At 50.4% G+C, this 24479-nt stretch overlaps 1 long non-coding RNA gene across 2 annotated transcripts in view; it reads right to left on the minus strand.

Moving 5' to 3' along the window:
- Nucleotides 1–827: 827 nt before the first annotated feature.
- LOC147124495 (uncharacterized) overlaps nucleotides 828–24479 on the minus strand; it is a 103028-nt gene continuing 79376 nt past the window's right edge. Inside the window, exons 2-3 of one of the 2 annotated variants that reach the window (XR_015079946.1) lie at nucleotides 4138–4194; nucleotides 828–1321 (exon numbers count right to left, since the gene is read on the minus strand). This is a non-coding gene — a long non-coding RNA (uncharacterized LOC147124495). The remainder of the gene's footprint in view (nucleotides 1322–4137; nucleotides 4195–24479) is intronic. The other variant, XR_015079953.1, reaches the window with a different exon arrangement.

Consider the following 24479-nt stretch of genomic DNA (forward strand, 5'->3'; position numbering starts at 1 on the left):
TGACTATCTCCAACAAGCGAGAGTCTAAACACCACCCCTTGACATTCAACAGCATTACCATTGCCGAATCCCCCACCATCAAAATCCTGGGGGTTACCATTGACAGGAAACTTAACTGGATCAGCCACATAAATATTGTGGCTACAAGAGCAGGTCACCACCTTAAACATTCACTCTCTCCACCACCGGTGTACCGTGGCTGCAGTGTGTACCATCACAAGATGCACTGCAGCAACTTTCCATGGCTTCTTCGGCAGCACCGCCCAAACCCGCGACCTCTACCACCTAGAAGGACAATGGTAGCAGGCGCATGGGAACACTACCACCTCCAAGTTCCCCTCCAAGTTACTCGCCAACCTGACTTGGAAATATATTGTCGTTCCTTCATCGTTGCTGGGTCAAAATCCTGGAACTCCCTCCCTAACAGCACTATGGGAGTACCTTCACCACACGGACTGCAGTGGTTCAAGAAGGCAGCTCACCACCACCTTCTCAAGGGTAATTAGGGATGGGCAATAAATGCTGGCCTTGTCAGCGATGCCCACATCCCAGGAACGAATAAAAAAAAGTGGAAAAACCTTCAGCCACTTCGGTCCTAATCTTTGTAATTCCCTCACTTAACCCCTCTGCTTCCCAACCTCTCCCTCTTCAATTAAAACACAACTCAAATGCCAACTCTTCAATCAAGTATTTGATCCCCCCAATCTCTCCCTTCTTGGCTCAGCATCCATTTTCTATATGCTCATCTGTGAAGTGCCTTAGAATGTTCTTTACTTTAAGCCATTCTATAACATGCAAATAGTTGTCATCATCAAATGTCAAAGTCACCCCATTAAAAGACATTTATTCATTAACATTACAAAAAGTAGAATATTTTTACAATTATGATGGCAATTTCATTCACAAATATTTCACCAGATAGTGTGGAAGCTATAAATGTGGATACTGGAATCCTTAGGATTGAAATCCTGATTTGTGTTATATTAGTAGCAAAGATACTTATATGTACATACGAAATTCATTTTTGTGATATTTTAAATAAAACAGCTTAATGCCTTCATTGAAACAAATAACAAAGGAATGCCATTCATCACCATAATTGTACAGCATGATTTCAGTTCATGTGTGTCAGGTTTTTCTGGCTTTCACCCACATACTAGTGCTTCAGTAGAAATACAATGAATGAAACAATTGACATTTGTTTGGTTTCCATGACAGGTGCCTGAACATCCTCTAATTCAAAAGTGTCTTTCTTGTGATGTCTGTGGTTAGTAGTCTAATGTTCAATGGTCACTTCTGGTGATGACACGGCCCAGAATAACTGAGGAAGGCATAAATCACGTAAAGTCACTAATGTAATGACACATTGGTTAATAACTTACGTTTAATATATATTTGTCTTTCAAGCAAAGAACATATTTCATATTTGAAGATGACAGTTAACAATTAAGTTGAATATATGAATCTACACGCAAATGTTCGAACTAGAATCTTCAAATATCTTTTAACGTGTTATTGTACAAATATTGAAATGCATTCTAAAACCATTTAAAAATCTTCCCTTCGAAGAGCAGTTTTTAAAATATTAAACTGAAAATATTTTAAGAAGCAATATTCCAAGTATAAATAAAATACAGTTTCCAGTTTCCTGGCAACAACTGTCTCCTTTTCACTATGGATGTCCAATCCCTCTACACCTCCATCCCCCAACAGGAGGGCCTGAGGGCGCTCCGCTTCTTCCTTGAACAGAGGCCCAATCAGTCCCCATCCACCACCACCCTCCTCCTCCGCCTGGTTGAACTTGTTCTCACATTGAACAACTTCTCCTTTGACTCCACTCACTTCCTCCAAATTAAAGGTGTTGCTATGGGAACCTGCGTGGGCCTTAGCTATGCCTGCCTTTTTGTGGGATAAGTGTAACATTCTTTGTTCTGCTCTCACCCCTTCCCTCCCTCCCTCCCAGATCCATGATAGGGTTCCCCTTGTCCTCACCTTTCACCCCACCAGCCTTCATATTCAACGGATCATCCTCCACCATTTCTGCCACCTTCAGAGTGATCCCACTACCAAACACATCTTCCCACCCCCCCTTCAGCATTCCGAAGTGACCGCTCCCTCCACGACACCCTGGTTCACTCCTCTATCACCCCCAACACCCCTTCCCCTTCGCCCGGCACCTTCCCATGTAAACACAGGAGATACAACACCTGCCCTTTTACCTCCGCCCTTCCCACTGTCCAGGGCCCCAAACACTCCTTCCAGGTGAAACAGCGATTTACTTGTACTCTTGTAATTTAGCATACTGTATTCGCTGCTCACGATGCGGTCTCCTCTACATTGGGGAGACAAAACGCAGATTGGGTGACCACTTTGTGGAACACCTCCATTCAGTCCGTAAGCGTGACCCCGAGCTTCCGGTCGCCTGTCACTTTAATTCTCCGCTCCACTCCCACCCTGGCCTCTCCATCCTTGGCCTCTTACACTGTTGCAACAAAGGTCAATGTAAGCTCCAGGAACAGCACCTCATCTTTTGATTAGGCACTTTACAGCCTTCTGGACTCAACATCAAGTTCAACAATTTCAGACTATAACCTCGGCCCCCATGTTTTCTTTTCTCTCTCGCATGGCAGTTGTTGATGATTCTGCCATTGCCATTCACACTTCATCTAGAGCCATCTTTTGTTTCTTAACTTGCCCCATTACCATCTCCTTTTGCCTTGCACCATCATCCCTTTTGTCTTTTAATCTCTCCTGCCTTCCATCCTATCACAGACCTTCCCTTTGTTATTTCCTCCCCTCCTCACTTTCCCTGCCCCACGCTTGCTTAAAAATCCCTTACTTCTCCAATTTTTTCCAGCTGTGACGCAGGGTCACCGACCTGAAATGTTAACTTTGTTTCTCTCTCCACAATGCTGCCTGACCTGCTGAGTGTTTGCAGCATTTTCTGTTGTTATGAATAAAATGTTTTTAGTCTTTTCCTGTAACCACTTTATGCCTTTGGGTGAAATCATTTGATAGTCTTCAGGACAAAGGAAAGCTCAATGAATAGACATGGTTCATCCATCATTAGTGTTTCCAGCAAGTGAATGCACTCAAACCAAATTGCAGTTCTGAGGCACTGTCACTTCACCTCCAGGACATGGATGATTCCCATTATGGTAGATCACAACCATTACAAGTATAATCATTTCTAGTTGTCTCAAGCCTTTTCCAGTCCAGTCCACTCCACAATTTGATACCGTACTTATTTTAGTTATGATTCACCATGATGTGAATGCAGTGACTATTTTTAAGTCTCAAGTTCTGCCAACTGTCCAGTCACCATGCAACAACAACTTGCATTTATGTAGCACCTCGAGCCTGCTCGATCATTCAATAAGATATTGGCTGATCTTCTACCTGAACTCCACTTTCCTGCCCTATCCCCATATCCTTTGATTCCCTTAATGTCCAAAAATCTAACAAACTCAGTCTTGAATATACTTAACGACTGAGCATCCACAGCCCTCTGCGGTAGAGAATTCCAAAGATTCACAACCCTCTGAGTGAAGAAATTTCTCATCAACTCAGTCCTAAATGGCCGACCCCATTTCCTGAGACTATGGCCCCTGGTCTAGAGTCTCCAGCCAGGGGAAACATCCTCCCTGCATCTACCCTGTCAAGCCCTCTAACAATTTTATACATTTCATTCTTCTAAACTTCAGCTAATAAGGGCCCATTCTACTCAATCTCTCCTCATAGGACAACTGTCTCATCCCAGGAATCAACAGAGTGAACCTCCATTGCACCCCTTCTGAGGCAAGTACACCCTTCCTGAGGTAAGGAGACTAAAACTGTGCACAGTACTCCAGGTGTAGTCTCACCAAAGTCCTGTACAATTGCAGCAAGACTTCCTTACTCTTATACTCCAACCCCCATGCAATAAAGGCTAACACACCATTTGCTTTCCTAATTGCTCGCTGTACCTGCATGTTAACTTTGCCATCTTTTATCAGCACCTTAATTAAAAATTGGCCTGCTATGATTGCAATACAGATTGTGTGGGTATTGCACCGTTTTGTGATTTAATTAAAAACTACGAGAAGATGAAAAAAACTGTCATTCAGATGAGAATTTCGTGGAAACCAGCTACCATACCATTGCTGTAAGCTCCATCTCCATGTCCTCAACTCTAATGTGAGATTGTCCAGCTCCCTGTGCATTCAATACATCGAAAAAAATAAAGTCAGCATATTATTTAAAATGACAAAACAAACAAGGATAATTAGTAGTTAGGTTTTCAACTCTAATTCCTTGCTCTAGATCTGAGAGTGTTCTCTCGGTACCAGGAGTTCTTATTCGGACAACAGCTCAGAGCAACAGCTTCCAGAGCCAATAATGCACATTTTCAAGGGCAAATCCATTTGTGGATGATGCGGACAGGTTGACAGAGATGTTTAGTGTTTGTGGACGGTGTAGACAGATTGACAGAGGTGTTTAGTGGTTCACTGTTGGCTTTGTCTTGGATACAGTTTTACTCATACTGGATGGAAATTAATCTGACTAGAAATTCACTCAATCGTCTGTAAAGTTTAATATTTGTAATAAATTATAACCCAATGCATAATGCTCATTAGATTTATCAATATTGTTAAATGGAACCTTGTAAACTCTAAAAGATAAAACATTACAGGCTATTGTTTTTGCAATTCTTTTCATCAGTGACTTTACTATAATTCCGTTTGCATTGGTAGGTTTACACCAGTACGAGCGAATGTACAAGACTTCCAGTCAAATATTGTCATTATACAAGGAGTCTTGTGCCACATTTATAAATATTGAAACACAAATGTGGTGTGAAGATATGACTGCAGAACAGTGAAACTCAAAGCAACCCTGACTGGATTGTTTCCATTGAGTCTTGCAGTGGAGTGATCAGCTCCAATAAAATGCATTTTATGAATGCTGCTCCATTTAGTTAATGGATTTAAATTCATGGGGAGTGCACCTGTGATTTCCTGATATGCTTTTCCAGTGATAAAAGTCTAATTCAGACCTAAGGTGTTGAGTATAAGAGTAAACATTTCTGCAGAGCACAGAGCAGTCTGCACAGAGCGGGATTAAACAGAGTGCACTTAAAAAAGAGTGTTTTATTTGGGAATTTGGAAAGAGTAGGAATTCCTGGTAAGTATTGGGTAAGTAGAAGCTGTAAAAAGTGAAATTTAGTTTAAGATATTGATGTTAACCTAAAAACTGTAGTTAACAGAAGTTGCCTGACAGTGGCAGTTAACTGTCAGTCAGCTGTAAGTGTTTGTCTTGAATAGGTACTAATCACAGGGAGCAGGGGAATCAACGTTAAAAGAATTCATGCACAGGCATCTTCCACCCTTTAAAATGAAGTTTGGGACCTGGAACGTCAGGACCCTCATGGACAACCCCAACAGTGACAGACCGGAACGCCGTACTGCTATCGTTGCCCGGGAGCTCAGACGTTTCGACATAGACATCGCCGCCCTAAGCGAGACCCTGCGGGCAGGGGAAGGGCAGCTCAAGGAGCAAGGCGATGGTTACACATTCTTTTGGAAAGGTAAACCTGAAGAAGAACGCTGCCTCCATGGGGTAGGCTTCGCCATAAAAAATGAGCTAGTTGAAGGTCTCAGAGACTCCCCTTGTGGAATAAACAAACGCTTTGTGAATCTACGGCTCACCCTAGCCCGGAACGAGTGCGCTACGGCCATCAGTGCGTACATAGAAACATAGAAGATAGGAGCAGGAGTAGGCCATTCGGCCCTTCGAGCCTGCTCCGCCATTCAATGAGATCATGGCTGATCATCCAAATTCAGTACCCTGTCCCTGCCTTCTCCCCATATCCCTTGATCCCTTTAGCCTTAAGAAATATATCCAGCACCTTTTTGAATATATTTAATGAACTGGCCTCCACCGCCCTCTGTGGCAGAGAATTCCACAGGTTCACCACTCTCTGGGTGAAGAAATTCCTCCTCATTTCAGCCCTAAATGGCTTACCCCTTATCCTTAGACTATGACCCCTGGTTCTGGACTCCCCGGCCATCATAAACATCCTTCCTGCATCTAGTCTGTCCAGGCCTGACAGAATTTTATAGGTTTCGATGAGATCCCCTCTCAATCTTCTAAACTCCACTGAGTATAAGCCCAATCGACACAATCTCTCCTCATACGTCATTCCTGCCATCCCAGGTATCAGCCTGGTGCATCTTCGCTGCACTCCTTCCATGGCAAGAATATCCTTCCTCAGGTAAGGCAACCAAAACTGCGCACAATACTCAAGGTGCGGTCTCACCAAGGCCCTGTACAACTGTAGCAAGACATCCTTGTTCCTGTACTCAAACCCTCTTGCTACGAAGGCCAACATACCATTTGCCTTCTTAACCGCCTGCTGCACCTGCATGCTTACCTTCAGCGACTGGTGCACAAGAACACCCAGGTCTCTTTGCACTTCCCCTTCTCCCAATCTATTGCCATTCAAATAATAATCTGCCTTCCTGTTTTTGCCACCAAAGTGGATAACCTCACATTTATCCACATTATAGTGCATTTGCCATGTTTCTGCCCAATCACCCAATCTGTCCAAATTGTACTGGAGTTTCTCGACATCCTCCTCACAGCTTACCCTCCCACCCAGCTTTGCCCCAACACTGGAAGCCACAGGTGAGACCAAAGAGGAATTCTACTCCAGCCTCGAACAATCCCTGTCCCAAGTCCCAATGGGCGACAACTGATCCTCCTTGGCGACTTTAATGCCAGAGTTGGAAAGGACACAGACCTCTGGGTAGGTGTGATCGGCAGAGAGGGGGTAGGGAAAGCCAACTCCAACGGTACCTGTAGTGTACGTACCTTTAAGAGGAACTATGTTTTTGAAGCCCTTGTATACTGTAGTACCAGTAGTGACCACTCGGGTATATAAGCCTGTGTAGCGTTTGTGTTGTTAGTTCACCTCCAGACTTTGTTCAGTAAACACTTGTTAAATCAACTCCCGCATTCCGTGTCTCCATTAACACACGGATCTAACAGTGGCGACGAGTTAGAAATGAACTTACCTGCAATTCGGCAGCACCTCAAGGGGATTGATTCCTCAGACGAAGGTCGAAGCCAGAAGCAAGAAAAAAATAAATAACTCGAAGAAACTCGAAAACGAGGGCCAGGCTTGGTCTCCAGTCTGTGGTTTCCCCAGCTAAACGGGCTGGTGGCAGGTAGTGCACTGATCCTTCCTGGGCTGCGGCGGGCTAGAGCTCGATCGGGTGGCTCTGCAACGGGGCCAGGCAGCGAGTCGGGAAGCAGAAGCAAAGAGAGAGAGAGGGTGGAGCACTCAGGGCGCGGCCGGTGCTGCAAAGCAGGTCGGCGTTCGGACCGAGCAGAGGGAGGGGAAAGTCCCAGAGGGTCCGCTCCACGACGGGAACGGTTCTCCAAGTAACGGAGAAACTATTGAAGCTATATATAAAAAAAAATAGAAATACCGCGAAAAGCTGCAGGCCGCAACGGGAACTGCGGAGAACAGTGTTGGCAGCAGCGGCAGTGGCGGGAAAGCGCGGGAGACGCCATCTTAACTCGGCGGGGAAGAAAGAAAAGTGCGGGAAGCGCCATTTTAGATTTTCAAGATGCCGAAGACTGGCAATATTACTGCTTTTGATAGTGATATAGAAGATTGGACCACATATGCGGAAAGAGTGGAGGTATATTGCAAGGCGAATGAAGTAGCGGATGATAAAAAGGCATTGGTACTTCTAAATCTGATGGGCGCAAGGACATACGGACTGTTACGAAACTTGATCACTCCAGCCAAACCGATGGACAAGAATTTTAAGGAGATTATTGATACCTTACAGGAGCACTTAAACCCAACACCGCTGCTGATAGCGGAACGATTCAAATTCTTCAGGAGGAATCAGCACAAGAATGAAAGTAACACTGATTACCTCACCGAATTATGAAAGCTGTCAAAGCACTGCCAATTCGGGGCAGGACTGGCAGATTCTCTACGAGACAAATTCGTCTGTGGTCTCCTAAGCGAAGGAACACAGAAAAGACTACTTTCTGAGAAAGATTTGACAATGGACAAGGCTTTCAGTGTGGCTGTATCATACGAAGCAGCAGCAAGAGGAGCTGCAGAGATACAGCAAAAGCCACAGGACTTCGGCACCCATGAAATGACACGGAGTTTCGAGAGATGCTATCGCTGCTGCAGATCCACCCATGACCAGAAGGACTGCTGGTTCAAGGACAAAGCATGCAGGCAATGCGGAAAGATGGGACACATTGCACGTGTATGCAGATCTGGAAAGAAATCCGCTGACAGTAAAAAGGTCAATAAGGAAAAGTACAGAAAGGTACAAATGATGACGGACAGTAGCTCCGAAGACCAGAAGAGCGATAGTGACTCCGGAAACAAGAGACTAAGCTGTCTCAAATTACATAATGTAATTGCCAAAGAAGATTACCAGACCATTTGGGTTACCCTCACGATAGCGGGGTCCCCAGTCAAAATGGCGCTAGATACAGGATCAGCTCTGACCGTCATGAGTCGATGGGATTACGAGCGGCTATTTCCGCATATACCTTTGAAAGACACATCCATTGTCTTGAAGACATATACGGGGCAGAAAGTATACACCAGAGGGAAAATAAGGGTACCTGTTGTATACAACGGCAAGGAAATACAAAAGTTGTATTTATACGTTCTGCAAGATGGTGGTCCACTGTTGTTGGGATGTGAATGGATCAGAAAGATACGTTTAGACTGGTACTCCATTCAGGCACTGATGGTGACCAGTAAGAAAAAAAACGATGATGACGTCATACCTGGATGATTAAAAGAAATCTTGGCTAACGCCAAAGAAGTGTTTCAACAGGAACTAGGAACCCTGAAAGGCGCCACCGCCTCAATAAAAGTGGAAGATGCGGCAATTCCCAAGTTTTTTAAGGCAAGGCCGGTGCCATACGCAATTTGTCCAGCCGTCGAGGCAGAGATGGAGAATTTGGAAAAAGCAGGCGTGTTATCCAAGGTAGATTGGAGCGAGTGGGCAACACCCATCGTCCCGGTCATGAGGAAAACGTTGAATAATGATAAATCTGAAGAACAGAGAAAAGTTCGCATCTGTGGGGACTTCAAGGTGACTGTAAACCCGGTTCTTCACACGGTACAGAGAAGATATTTTTGCCTCACTATCCGGAGGGAAACGTTTCACCAAAATTGACTTAGCACAGGCATATCTACAGATGGAGGTTGAGGAGGCCTCTAAAAAGTATCGCACGATAAACACACACAAAGGCCTGTACCAGTACAATCGACTGGTTTTCGGAGTGGCATCAGCTCCGGCTATCTGGCAAAGAGCTATGGAGCAAGTCCTGCAAGGGATTCCGGGGACTCAATGCTACCTAGATGACATCCTTGTAACAGGAGAAAACAACAACGAGCACCTTGCCAACTTGGAGCAGGTGCTCACGAGGCTGAGAGAATGGGGCCTACGAGCAAATCGCCCCAAATGCGAATTTTTCCAGAAACAAATATCGTATTGTGGCCATGTCATTAACGAAGAAGGGTTGCATAAGTCACCTGAAAAAATTGAAGCGGTCGTAAAGGCCCCAGCGCCTGAAAATGTCTCACAATTAAGGTCGTTCCTGGGATTAGTAAATTACTATCATAAATTTTTACCAAACTTGTCGACGGTTCTGCACCCGCTTAACGCACTGCTACAAACGGGAGTAGTTTGGAAATGGAGCGGAGACTGTAAACGTGCCTTCCATAAATGCAAAGGCTTGATCACGTCCGGGGAAGTGTTGGCTCATTACAACCCATCACTGCCAATCAGACTGGCGTGCGATGCATGCCCTTGCGGCGTGGGAGCGGTATTATCGCATAGATTCCCTGATGGCTCGGAGCGGCCGATAGCTTTTGCGTCACGCTCATTGAACTCAGCTGAGCGTAACTATGCCCAGATCGACAGGGAGGCACTCAGCCTGGTGTGGGGGGTGAAGAAATTCAACCGTTACCTACACGGACAAACGTTTACCTTGTTGACTGACCATCAACCCCTTGTCTCCATATTCAACCCTAAAAAGGGCGTTCCCATTATGACAGCGCAAAGGCTACAGAGGTGGTCCCTTTTCCTAGGGGCACACCAATATGACATAGAGTACAATGGAACAAAACAGCATGGGAATGCTGACGAGTTATCGCGCCTACCGTTGCCAACGGTGGAAGAGGCGCCTACAGTGGACCCAGTGGAGATATTCCACTCGACCATAGTGGAATGTCTACCGGTGACAAATTCGACCATTGAAAAGGAAACGCTAAATGACCCAACTCTCTCACGAGTCTACGATTTAACGGTGAAAGGATGGCCAGCACATGGCGAACCACTGTTGCCTGCATTCTCGCAAAGAAGAGAACAGCTGTCAGTGTGCTGAGGAACCTTGATGTGTGGATCCAGAGTGGTGATTCCACCCAAACTCAAGGATAAAGTGCTAAAGGAGCTTCACGAGGGGCATCTGGGTGGAGTGAAAATGAAGAACTTAGCCAGAGCGTTTGTGTGGTGGCCAGGTATTGATGGAGACATCGAAGAAATGACCAAGAGCTGTGTAGGATGCCAGAAGGTCCAAAACGCCCCACCACAAGCCCCTCTACATCCATGGGAGTGGCCCTCATCTCCATGGCAAAGGGTACATATCGACTTTGCTGGTCCATTTATGGACTCAATGTTCTTAATCGTGGTGGATGCACACTCCAAGTGGCCGGAGGTAATAAAGATGTCCTCCACCACCATGGAAAAAATCATCACAGTATTAAGGACCATATTCACCAGGAATGGGCTGCCTGAACAGATCTGTTCTGATAATGGACCGCAATTTGTATCCGTAGAATTCAGGAAGTTCTTAAAAAACAATGGGGTTAAGCATTACACGTCCGCCCCATACCATCCCGCCACCAATGGATTGGCTGAAAGGTTTGTCCAGACCTTCAAGAAGGCCATAAAGGCCATGGGTAATGAAGACATAAATCTACAACATAAGGTAGATAACTTCTTGTTTGCGTACAGGAATGCAACACATGTGGTTACAAACCAAACCCCCGCCATGATGTTTTTCAATAGAAGACTAAGATGCCGGCTGGATTTGGTCAAGCCAAACGTCAGAAGGGACGTAGAGAACCGGCAATTTCAAAGCATGAATGAAAGGCCAACTAGAACCTTCCAGATAGGTCAACCAGTTTTGGCCCAGGACTACTGTACCGAGAAATGGCAGCCTGGAACTATTTGCACACGACTAGGACCACTGATGTATACCGTGGACATTGGAGAAAGCATAATAAGGTGCCATGCTGACCAGATCATAGAGTCATCCGAAAAAGGACAACCTACACCACAACTCTATACACCTAGTGATGAAGCAGAGATACCCATTGTATCTACCTCCGATCCGGTGATACTGGAACCAGATGAACCCGACACTAGCATTGAAGCCGAATCGACCTTGCCAAAAGAACCTACAACACCACCGAGGCGTTATCCGGACCGAGTCAGGAAGCCTCCAGAGAGACTGAATTTGTAATTAATTAACTTCAGCAAATGTGTAATTGTTCTTGTAAAAATGTTATTTAATGATTACTTAAAATGTTATGTACTATTTATCTAAAAGGGGAGGAATTGTAGTGTATGTACCTTTAAGAGGAACTATGTTTTTGAAGCCCTTGTATACTGTAGTACCAGTAGTGACCACTCGGGTATATAAGCCTGTGTAGCGTCTTGTGTTGTTAGTTCACCTCCAGACTTTGTTCAGTAAACACTTGTTAAATCAACTCCTGCATTCCGTGTCTCCATTAACACACGGATCTAACAGTACCCTCCTCCTGATGAAATGCTTAGAACATGGCGTTGTCATAACCAACACCTTGATCCGTCAGAGAGAAAAGTACAAGGCTTCATGGCAGCACCCTTGCTCCAAGCACTGGCATCTGCTGGACTACATCGTCGTCCGAGCGAGGGACCGCAAGGACATCTGCATCACCTGTGCCATGACAGGAGCTGCCGACTGTTGGACAGACCACCGCCTAATCCGCTCTGTCATCTCCATCAACATAGCCCCAAAACAGCAGTGGCAACAGAAGCAATGCCGCAGGAAAATCAACGCTGGAGCACTCAAAGACCCTGCTGAGAAAGCCCTATTCAGCCTGTGCCTCACAACCAACCTGACACTCCCAGTGATTCAGAGACAAAGAGGGCTCGAATTTCCAAGCCCCGTGGAGGTGGGTTTGGAGGCGGAAGTGGTGGGAAAATTGCAGAATCGGGGGGCAGGAATCCATCCCGCCCCCAACCCACCTCTGTGCCAATGTCCCAGGAGGCGGGTATCCGACCTGTGCTGGGAGCCGCCTCCCCGAGGCGGGAAGGGGATTAGTGCCAATTAACTGCCTGTTAACAGGTATTTAACAGGCAGTTTTTTGCCTAATCCCTATTTTTAGCCCTGAAGTGTGGGCTTCCCGACGGCTCCGAACCACGCCAAGTTAGCGAGGCGGACCGTCGGTCTGAAGGGATTGGAGGGGTCGAGATGTCCGTTGTGCAGGTGAGTGATGGGTGCATGTGTGCTGAGGTAACTGTGTGAGGTAAGTGTAAAGTGTTTTAATAAGTTTTACTTACCTTTACTTTCTCCTGAAGGCTTCCTCCCTTCAGTTCTCGGGAGTCCCTCAGTTCACCGGCACAGAAAGCAGAAGAGTCGCTGAACTATCAAAAGCTGCAGCCTCTGCTTTCTGGTCTGGAGAGACCTCTAACTGAGTCTGAGTAGAAGGACTCAAGTTAGAAGACAGATTGTCAGTGTTTGACAGCTTCACAGAGCTGTCAAACACTGATTTTTTATCTGTCAAAAGCTCTTGACAGATGAAATGTCAATCGCTGACCTTACCAGTAACCAGGTGTCCTTTAATTGGCCTGCTGAGCCCACTGGGTGGGTTTAACAAGGTCAATCAAGGGAAAATAGCGTGGGTTGGCCACAAGTCGATGGAGGCAGGACTACAACCCAAAAAGTGGGAGTCCCGCCTCCATCACGTCCCCATTGATAAATTCGAGCCCAGAGTGTCCACAGCACCTGGTCTGCACTCAAGGCCTCCATAATCAGCACCTGTGAAGAGACGCTCGGTCACTCGACCAGGAAACAGCAAGACTGGTTCGACGAGAACGACCAGGAGATCAAGGAGCTAATAAGCCGCAAGCGCAAGGCATTCTTGATCTGGAAACTCGAGAGCAAGAAAGCAGCGCTACAGACGCCTGAAGGCCGAGGTCCAACAAAAAACTTGCGACCTAAAGAACAGATGGTGGGCGGAGAAAGCGCAGGAGATCCAGCAGCTAGCCGACAACCACGATGTGCGTGGATTCTTCAGCGCAGTCAAGACCATCTACTGCCCAAGCACCCAAGGCCCTACCCCACTGTGGGCCACGAATGGAGAGGTATTCATCAAGGACAGAGAGGCAGTCAGTGCCCGCTGGAAGGAGCACTTCGAAGATCTCCTTAACCAAGTCTCTGTCTTCGACGCGAGTGTCCTCAACTCCATCCCACAGCATGCTACCCGCCACCACCTCAACACAACCCCAGCCCAGAATGAGGTTGAAATGGTCATCCAACAACTGAAGAACAAGAAGGCCTCAGGAGCAGATGGAATCCCTGCCGAGGCGCTAAAACATGGCGGAGAAGCACTATTGGCGCGAATACATGAACTCATTTCTCTTATTTGGAAGGAGGCGAGCATGCCAGGGGATCTCAGAGATGCCGTAATGATAACCATCTTCAAGAAGGGTGACAAGTCCGATTGCGGTAATTACAGAGGAGGCTCCCTGCTGTCTGCCACAGGGAAAGTCATCGCAAGAATCTTCCTTAATCACCTTCTCCCAGTGGCTGTAATGGCTTCAGCGGCACTTCCCTCTGCTCGCCACTTGAGGGCGGTTTTTGAGGCCTCGGTGCACTGTCACGGGGCTGTGCATTCACGGGGCCGTTTTGCTAGGGTTACGGTAGTGGACCCAAGCGCAGGAAACCTATCCAAGGACTCGAGACCGGGTAGAACTTGAAAGATGCTTCCTTGAGACTCGAGCACATAGAAACAGGGTAACACTCGAAAGGAGATTCACTAGAGACTCAAAAACACAGAGACATGGTAACACTCGAAAGGAAATTCAGTAGAGACTCGAAAACACAGAAGACTCGAGAAAGCTGCTACCTGCAGGCAGGCAAACCCAGGACTGAGCAAAGAGGACAGTAAACAGGAAGCTTAAATACAGGCCAGAGTGGTCACGTGACATAATTATTCAAATGAGACAGGAGACAAATAAATACTTTAACACACAGGTGAGGCCAGAGGCACAGAAACAAAACAAGGACAAAACTGAACAACTTTATTAACTAGCCTAATTACTCTGATGAGATCAATTACTCGAGATACAGGTGAGGAGAGGGGCCCAGAAGGCACGGCAGCAATGCACCGAGGCCTCAAAAACCGCCCTCAGGTGGCGAGCAGAGGGAAGTGCCGCTGAAGCTGTTACAGTACCCCCCCTTTTAGGGACGGCACCTGACGTCCCATAAGCCTAAGATGATCACTATTTTATTTATTTATTTATTTATTTTTATTTTTTATACCTTATTTTTAGCAAGACTCGAGAATTAAACAAAAAACACAGTGGGAGCTCGGGAGCGCTCGAGAGTTTAACAGCACAAAACGCAGCAAAAGCCCAAATAATTGCCCAAGATAACTTGAGAGTTTATCTTGTGCAGGAGAGCTCGAAAGTTTAACTTGTCCAGGAGAACTTGAGAGTTTATCTTGTCCAGGAGAACTTGAGAGTATCTTATCCAGGAGAGCTCGAAAGTTTAACTTGTCCAGGTGAGCTCGAAAGTTATCTTGTCCAGGAGAACTTGAGAGTACCTTATCCAGGAGAGCTCGAAAGTTATCTTGTCCAGGAGAACTTGAGAGTTTATCTTGTCCAGGACAGCTCGAAAATTTAACTTGTCCAGGAGAACTTGAGAGTTTATACTATCCAGAAGAACTCGAGAGTTTAACTTGTCCAGGGGAACTTGAGAGTATCTTATCCAGGAGAGCTCAAAAGTTTCTTATCCAGGGGAGCTCGAAAGTTTATCGATACCAAAACCGAAGAGTTCGAGAGTTTATTTTGTCCAGGAGAGCTCGAGAGTTTATTTTGTCCCGGAGAGCTCGAAAGTTTACTTAATTTGCCCAGGAGAACTGGAAAACTCCTTTTCTTCTTTCTTTTCTTTACTCTTTATCTTGTCCAGGAGAGCTCGAAAATTAAACTTGTCCAAACCAGGAGGGTAGCAAACACAGCGGGGGTCCTCTTCCTAGGAGACTCGAAAATTATACACAAAGACACAGCGGGGGTCCTCTTCCTAGGAGACTCGAAAATTATACACAAAGACACAGCGGGGAGTCTTCTTCCTAGGAGACCAAATATTTGCCCAAGAGAGCTGGAGAGTTTAACACAACGAAGGCCCAGGAAGCTTGAGAGTTGACTTGAGAATTTAACACTACGAAAGGCCCAGGAGACTTGAAAGTTCACTTGAGAATTTAACACAGTAGAGGGCCAGGAAGCTTGAGAGTTAAACACAATGAAGGTCCCGTAGACTTGAAAGTTCACTCAAAAATTTAACACTATGAAGGCCCAGGAAACTTGAAAGTTGACTTGAAAGTTTAACACAACGGGAGGCCCAGGAAACTTGAAAGTTGACTCGAAAATCTAACACTATGAAGGCCAACAGGAGGCCTGAGAGTTCACTTGGGGGCCTAACACAGTAGAGGCCCAGGAAGCTTGAGAGTTGACTTGAAAATATAACACCACGAAGGCCCAGGAAACTTGGAAGTTAACTAGAGAGTTAACACAACGAAGGCCCAGAAGACTTGAAAGTTCACTCAAAATTTTAACACAATGAAGGCCCAATAGACTTGAAAGTTCACTTAACATAGGAGACTTGAAAGTTCATTCGAAAATTTAACACAGTGGGGGTCTTCTTCCTAGGTGACTCAAAAATTAAACACAAAGACACAGTGGGGAGCCCTTTTCCTAGGAGACCAAACATTTGCCCAAGAGAGCTCGAGAGTTTAACACAATGAAGGCCCAGGAGACTTGGAAGTTTAACACAATGAGGGTCCAGTAGACTTGAAAGTTCACTCGAATTTAACATAGGAGATTTGAAAGTTCACTCGAAAATTTAACACAGTGGGGGTCTTCTTCCTAGGAGACTCGAAAATTAAACACACAGACACAGCGGGGAGTCTTCTTCCTAGGAGACCAAATATTGCCCAAGAAAGCTCGAAAATTAACTCGAGAGTTTCAAACCTTGGCTGGTTGCTTTCTGCTGGGTCCATGTATGGCTCAGTCCTTCTGTCACGGGGCCGTGCATTTACGGGGCCGTTTTGCTAGGGTTACGGTAGTGGACCCAAGCGCAGGAAGCCTATCCAAGCACTCGAGACCGGGTAGAACTTGAAAGATGCTTCCTTGAGACTCGAGCACATAGAAACAGGGTAACACGCGAAAGGAGATTCACTAGAGACTCGAAAACACAGAGACATGGTAACACTCGAAAGGAAATTCAGTAGAGACTCAAAAACTCAGAGAGACTCGAGAGAGCTGCTACCTGCAGGCAGGCGAACCCAGGACTGAGCAAAGAGGACAGGAAACAGGAAGCTTAAATACAGGCCAGAGTGACCATGTGACATAATTATTCAAATGAGACAGGAGACAAATAAATACTTTAACACACAGGAGAGGCCAGAGGCACAGAAACAAGAAAACGACAGAAACTCACAACTTTATTCATTCTCTGCCTTGCTCTCTGTGCTGCTGGTTCACCCAAAGGAGAGTGGAAAGTGGTGGTCTCCTTGACCAGGGAGTGGAGGAGAAGGAGAAACGTCAGACCACCACTACCGCAACAGCTACAACTGAGGTGCCTGGAGAGAGAGGACAGAGGAGAGGAGAGGGAAAAAGGAGGCCAACACCTACCAAAGGAGAGGCCTTTCCACCACTGCCTCCCCAAATTGGCCTCCATTCCAGGAGAGGGAGAGAGGGGAGAGAAGCAGCAATCAACACCCACCATCAACTGCTTGGAAGGAGGGAAGGTTAACACCTTCTACTGAACATCTGCAGGTGGGTGTCATTTGGTGCATTCTCCAAAAGACTTTGTATTGTAGGTGGGGGGAGAAAAGAAGACCGGCCGGAACACCAAGGGGTGTCTGTTTGTGTGTGTGTGTCTCTTGTAGAATACTAGGCCACACACACCACTAATAGGCACCCTTTCTATTGCCTGGCCTGGGACAGCTGGAGCTGCCTAGGTGAAGTCTTTAAATCAATTAATACATCGTTAAGATCTGGTGTAGGACTGATCCTGGGCATCTCCAGCTTTCCCAGGCGAAGACATCTTCTCCCCCTGCCAGAAGACCACCAACAGAGACTTTGTTTTTCCATCGGAGAGTGCACCCCTGCCGACACCCACCCACCTACCATCCTGAGTGGCGACCCTGCCTTTGCGGCCTCCCTCCTTCCCACCCCCCTCTCTCTCTCTCTTTGTCTCTCTTTTTGTCTCTCTCAAGAGGCACCTCTTTTCCACCTACTATTTAATTGCCACTTGAGCAGAGGGAAGAAGGCCCCTCTCCCAATTCCAATCTATAAGGGGAGAGGTGTGCCTTTAATTTAACAGCTCCCTCTGCTCAAGGGAGGACTTTAAAAAACCGGAGGCCATTAACATCATAAGGCCTGTGACTTGGGGTGGGTGTAGCCCTTTATAAAAACCACCCCATAATGGCGACTGCATCTTCGCCGGTGGCGAGGCCAGCCAGGACTTATGCGGGAGTGGCAGCCACAGCCACAGCTGCTCCCGCTTCTTCTGCTGCCCCGTCACCTTTTAAACTGATAACAAAAAAGCTTGGGGTGAAGAGCTACACCCACCCCACAATGACCATTGAGGCATGTGTTAAGGCCATGGCTGGGGTTGTCGGCCCTTCAGCCATCCTCGCCGCCTCAAAAATGTACGGGAAGGCTGTGTTCTTCCTAGGGTCGGAGCGGGCGGTGTCCCTGGCCGTTGCCAAGGGGCTCACCGTGGGTGGGACCTTCCTGCCGGTGGATCCTCTTGAGGCCACCGTGCGGAGGATCGTTATTTCCAACATCCCACCCTATATTCCTGGTGAGCTCCTCCTCCCCCACTTGCACCAACTTGGGGAGGTGAGATTGGGGATCGCACCTATCCCGCTCGGTTGCCGGGAAGCCAGCCTTCGGCACGTCTTCTCCTTCCGGCGCTAGGTCTTTATTCAGCTGGCGCGGGATGAGGACACCGACGGGGCATTTGTCGTCCTCCATGAGGGGACCGCCTATCGCACCTTTTGGACGGCGGACGGTGTGCGGTGCCACGCCTGCAAGGAGGTGGGGCACATCCGGAAAAACTGCCCCAGCTCCAAGGCCGCCGGATCGTCTGGTGCGGCCGAGGCTGGCACCGCCGCCGCTCCTCTCCCCAGGTCTGGCCGCGCCCACCGAACAACCGATGCGCGGTTGACGCCGGAGGCCAATGCCATCAAGGCCTCCGGCGGGGGGGAGGGAGCGCGTCCGGGTGGAAGAAAGGCCCGGGGGAAATCCAAACACCTTAGGGTGGGTCCCCCCGTGGAGGGCCGGCCCTTGAGCCTGGAGTCCCTGACACCCGCGCTCATCGCGGAGTTGGTCGGGGCAGACAAGGGTGGGAGGGACCTCGTGCCCGAGCCTGTGGTCGCGTCCGCCAAGGCGGAAACGTCAATACCTGCGGCCGGGCTCGGGCCCGGGGAACCCGACAAACCTGCTCCGCCGGAGGGAGCAGAGGAGGAGGCCCCTGCAGACATGGAGGTCTCCCTCGCTCCCTCCGTGCTAAAAAGGCGTGACCCCCTAGAGGAGGAGGAGGACCAAGAAGAGGAACGTCCCTCCGACCTGGGGAAGTCGTCGCCCGCCGCGGGTACTGCGCCCCCCCCCGCTGTCACCATCACCAGTGATTGGCAGGAGTCACCTGTCCCTCGGGAGGCTGAGGCAGATGAGTCTGTCCGGCACGTGCCTCCCGGGGATGGGGACGAGACCCTGCCCGTGGGGGGGGTCGCGGAACAACCCGCGGCAGAAATCGATATTTTATCTGTCCCATTACCCCTCGCCGGGTCAGGCGGCCTGGGGTCTGGGTCGGGCGAGCTGCAAGAAACTGAGGTCGCCCAATGTGACCTGGACATTTCCCAGGGGCTGCTCGACCTGGTTGAAATTTTAGCCCAGGACACCCCATCCGCTGGGTCAGAGACTGGTGGCGAGGAGGAGGAAGGCATCCTGACTGTGCCTGTGGCGCCGGACGTCCTGGTGGAATTTCAATTTGTTTTCTCCCCGATTTCTCCGGGCGTTCTGGCGTCTGGGGTGGAGGGGGACTCTGAACCACCGCCGTCTTCTGGCCCAGCGCCCCCGGAGGAGCCCAGGGAGGAATCCTCTGCCACCGATCCTGGGGTTGGGATTCGGGCGGAGGCGGGGCCGGCCGATGCGGCCGAGCCATTCGCTGCGCACTGCGCGACGGACGGGTCGGCTGCTGGTGGCGACCCCCCGGCGGAGGACGGGTACTCGGTGATGGGCGCGGAGGACGAGTTGGATTCCATCACCGACGAGGCGATGGATGACCTCGTGCCCCTCGCCGAGTCTCCCCTGATTCCCGTCAGGGAACTCCGGGATTTTGTGGCCGTGTGCCAGGGTCGTCAAAACAAGACCCGGCTGGCCCTCGCCAGGTGGTCGGAGCTGGCGCTGCTCATCGGGTCGGTCCGCGCCGCCGTCAAGACCATGGGCGCGGCCGCGGATGTGAGCCCGCTCGAGCTGCGTCGGCTCAGGTCGTTCCTCACTGGGCTGCTGAGGGAGTGGCGGTCGACTAGTGGCTGCGCTCCCTCCTCCCATTAGGTGTAGGCAGAGGTTGCACTATGCTTCTGATATGAAGATAACCATAGCCAGCCTCAACATCAACGGCAGCAGGGAGGCTCGCCGCAGATTTAATAACCTTTCGGTCCTTCGGGACGGGAAGTATGCAGTGTGCTTCCTGCAAGAAACCCACACCGTTCCGGGAGACGAGGCCACGTGGCTCCTGGAGTGGCAAGGAGGGGTCAGCATGAGTCACCTCTCCAGCGTTTCCAGTGGGGTGGCTATCTTGCTGGCCCCGCATTTTCAGCCATGATCTTGGGGGTCTGGAGCACGTGCCGGGCCACTTGCCCCAGGTCACCGTTCGCCTGGGGGGCATGCCGCTCCATCTAGTGAACGTGTACGCCCCTCAGGCCGGTGCGCAGCAAGTGCGCTTCTTTGAAGAAGTGTCCACTCTTCTGGGCTCCATCGACGTGGGCGAGTGCGTCATCCTCGGGGGAGATTTTAACTGCACCCTCGAGGCGAGGGACCGTCCGGGTCCCCCGCGATGCCCGGTGGCAATGGAGAAGTTGAGGGACCTGGTCAGGTCCTTCGACTTGGTGGACGTCTGGCGAAATCTTCATCCTGACTCCAGCGCCTTCACTAGCATGAGGCCTGGAGGAGGAGGGTCCAGAATCGACCGCCTCTACATTTCCCGGGCGTACGTCTCCTGCGTTCCGGCGGCTTCCATGCGGCCGGTGCCGTGCACGGACCACCACCTGGTGTGGGCGGAGCTCGTTCCGCTGCGCGGGCGGGGGGTGTCCGCGTACTGGCACTTTAACAACCTGCTGCTGGAGGACGCGCGGTTCCGGGATTCATTTCGTCGGTTCTGGGCCGACTGGAGGAGGAAGCAGGGGGGCTTCCCCTCCTTGAGGCTATGGTGGGACATGGACAAGGCTCACATCCATCTCTTCTGTCAGGAGTACGTGAAGGGGTCGACCAAGAGGCGGGAGGCCCGGGTCGGGCGGTTGGAGAAGGAGGTGCTCGACCTGGAGTCCCGTCTCGGTCAAGTCGTCGAGGACCCGGCCCTGCGGAAGGTGTACGAAGAGAAGAAGGGCGCACTGAAGGACCTGCAGCTCGTCGGGTCCCAAGGTGCGTACGTGAGGTCGCGGATCTAGTTCCTGCGGGACCTGGACTGCGGCTCCCCCTTCTTCTACTCGCTGGAAAAAAGACGGGGGGTCCGTTAGCAGCTCTTGGCGCTGCTGGCCGACGACGGATCTCTGGTCTCGGATCCGGAGGGAATCAGCGCGGAGACCCGCGCCTATTACGGGGCTCTGTTCTCTCCGGATCCTTCCAGCGAGGATGCGCGCAGAGTTTTGTGGGAGGACCTGCTCTCCAGGGGAAAGTACCCGGGGCTGGACGGGCTGACCGTGGACTTCCACAGGGCGTTCTGGGACGTCTTGGGGGGCGACTACGCGCGGGTCCTGGGGGAAAGTTTGGCGACCGGGGAGATGCCCCTCTCTTGGCGCAGGGCGGTTATTGTCCTGCTGCCTAAGAGGGGCGATCTCCGCCTCCTTAAGAACTGGCGCCCGGTCTCCCTCCTCAGCACGGACTATAACATTTTTGCCAGGGCCATGTCTGCTCGCCTTGGCGCCGTGCTGGCCCACATGATCCACCCCGACCAGTCCTACACGGTCCCGGGCCGGACTATCCACGATAACATCCATCTGGTCCGGGACCTGGTCCACCATTCCCAGAGGGCTGGTCTGTCGGTCGCCTTCCTTTCCCTGGATCAGGAGAAGGCGTTCGACAGGGTGGATCACGAGTATCTCTTCGGGACTCTGCGCGCATTCGGGTTTGAGACGCATTTTGTCGCCCGGATCCGACTTCTGTACGCTGCCGCAGAGTGTCTGATTAAAGTTAACTGGTCCTTGACGGTGCCCCTTCGCTTCGGGGGGGGGGGTGCGTCAGGGATGCTCCATGTCCGGTCAGTTATACGCCATTTGCGTATAGCCTTTCCTGCGCCTCTTGCAGAAGAGGTTGCCGGGATTGGCTCTGCAAGGGCCGGGCATGGAGGTGGTCCTCTCGGCTTACTCTGATGACGTGCTCCTCACGGTCATGGATCCCGCTGACTTGCGGAGGATGCGGGAATGCCAGCAGATTTACTCGGACGCATCCTCCGCCAAGATCAACTGGGAGAAATGTTCCGGACTCCTGGTGGGTCAGTGGCGGGTGGACTCCCTGCCGGAGGAGTTCAGGCCCTTCGCCTGGAGCACCACGCACCTCCTGTACTTGGGAGTCTACCTCAGCCCTGCCGAGGATGCCTGGATGGCGAACTGGCAAGAGTTGGAGGCCAAAGTCACCACTCGCTTAGGACGCTGGACAGGACTGCTCCGAGTGTTGTCCTTCAGGGGTCGAGCGTTGGTCATAAACCAACTGGTGGCCGCCATGTTGTGGTACCGGTTGGTCACTCTGATCCCTCCCCCTGCGTTTGTCGCCAAGATACAGAAGAAGCTCATCGACTTCTTCTGGGGCAAAAGGAAGCACTGGGTCTCTGCCGCAGTTCTGAGTCTCCCGCTTAGGGAGGGCGGTCAGGCGCTGGTGTGCCTTCGCACCCAGTCTGCGACTTTCCATCTTCAGACGCTGCAGACTAACCTGTACGTCGAGAATCCTCCGAGATGGTGTGCGCTGGTGACGTATTTATTCCGCCAGCTGCACGGCCTCAATTACGACATGCAGCTCTTGTTTGTGAAAGTGGGCGGCATGCGTGCCAGCCTACGGGAGCTGCCTGTCTTCTACCAGGAACTGCTATGGGTTTGGAACTACGTCGCTTCCAGGCGGAGCACTCCCCCGTCAGGAATGGCGGCTGTCCTTTGGGAGCCGCTGTTAAGGAATCCGCACCTCCACATCCGCGGGTTCGGGTGGCTGGTGGAACGCAGGGCTGTGCCTGGCAAGGTGACTAGAGTCGGGGACCTGCTCGATGGCGGAGGATTGGGCTGGATGGCGCCAGAGGAGTCGGCGCGGCGCATGTCTTGGGCCAACGTCCGGCTCGCGGTCAAAGCCATCGAGTCAATGAAAGCGAACTGCGCCCCGGTGCCACAAGGTGTATTGAGGAGGCTCAAGCGCATGCGGCGATCCCGTCCGAGCTTTCCCCCATTCGGACGGGATTCCTTATCGGCGCCCCGCCCCGAAACTCCCCTCGGGAACCGGCGCCTCACAACTTGAGCCGCCTCGAGGAAATACCCTCCATGCCTTTTCATTCTGCACGGAGGTGTTTCCTGTACGGGCTGCTCCTGCACACTTTCCACTTTGTCATCTTCGCCTGCCGTCCGGACACGCTGTGGTGTGCCGTCTTGCCTTCCGGCGGAGGCGGAGGTCCCCAATTGAGGGCTCTCTATGCGTGAGTCCTCCCTTGTTCTATTGGGGACTTGGCCTGGAGGGTGTTGCACGGAGCAGTCCCGTGCAATATATTTTTAAGTAGGTTCACGGACTCCCAGGCCGCCTGTTTGTTCTGCGGCCTGGAGGAGTCCGTTATTCACATTTACACGGAGTGTGAGAGGTTGCAGCCCCTCTTCCATTATTTGAAGGGGCTGCTCCTAGATTTTTGGTTGCACTTCAGTCCCACGCTCTTGATCTACGGTCACCCGGTGCGGAGGGGAGCGGGCAGGTTGGAGGACCTCCTCGTGGGTCTGCTCCTGGGCTGGCTAAGAAAGCCATCAATTGGTCCAGGCAGCGGGCGGTCGAGGGGGTCGTCCAGCCAGATTGCCTCCCTCTCTTCCGCGGCCATGTTCGCGCCCGGGTGGCCCTGGAGATGGAGCATGCGGTGTCCGCCGGCACGCTAGAGGACTTCCGTGACCGGTGGGTGCTGCGGGGACTGGAGTGCATAATTGATTTGGATAACCAAATTCTAATTTGATTTGTTAACGTTTATTTAAAGTTCTATTAGTTACAGTTTATTTGTTTATTTTTGATTGGCGCTACCAAAAGAGGCACAACTTTATTCATTCTCTGCCTTGCTCTCTGTGCTGCTGGTTCACCCAAAGGAGAGTGGAAAGTGGTGGTCTCCTTGACCAGGGAGTGGAGGAGAAGAAGAAACGTCAGACCACCACGACCACAACAGCAACAGCTACAACTGAGGTGCCTGGAGAGAGGGGACGGAGGGAGAGATGAGGCCAACACCTACCAGAAGAGAGGCCTTTCCACCACTGCCTCCCCAAATTGTCCTCCATTCCAGGAGAGGGAGAGAGGGGAGAGAAGCAGCAATCAACACCCACCATCAACTGCTTGGAAGGTGAGAAGGTGAACATCTGCAGGTGGGTGTCATTTGGTGCATTCTCCTAGGTGGGGTAGGAAAGAAGACCGGCCGGAACACCAAGGGGTGTCTGTGTGTGTGTGTGGCTCTTGTAGAATGCTAGGCCACACACACCACTAATAAGCACCCCTTCTATTGCCTGGCCTGGGACAGCTGGAGCTGCCTAGGTGAAGTCTTTAAATCAATTAATACATCGTCAAGACCTGTTGTTGGACTGAGCCTGGGCATCTCCAGCTTTCCCAGGTGAAGACATCTTCTCCCCCTGCCAGAAGACCACTAACAGAGACTTTGTTTTTCCATCAGAG

Source organism: Somniosus microcephalus, chromosome 1, assembly GCF_052327205.1.
Source record: "Somniosus microcephalus isolate GS21.2 chromosome 1, FLI_Smic_1.0, whole genome shotgun sequence".
In the NCBI taxonomy this organism is placed as follows: Eukaryota; Metazoa; Chordata; class Chondrichthyes; order Squaliformes; family Somniosidae; genus Somniosus; species Somniosus microcephalus.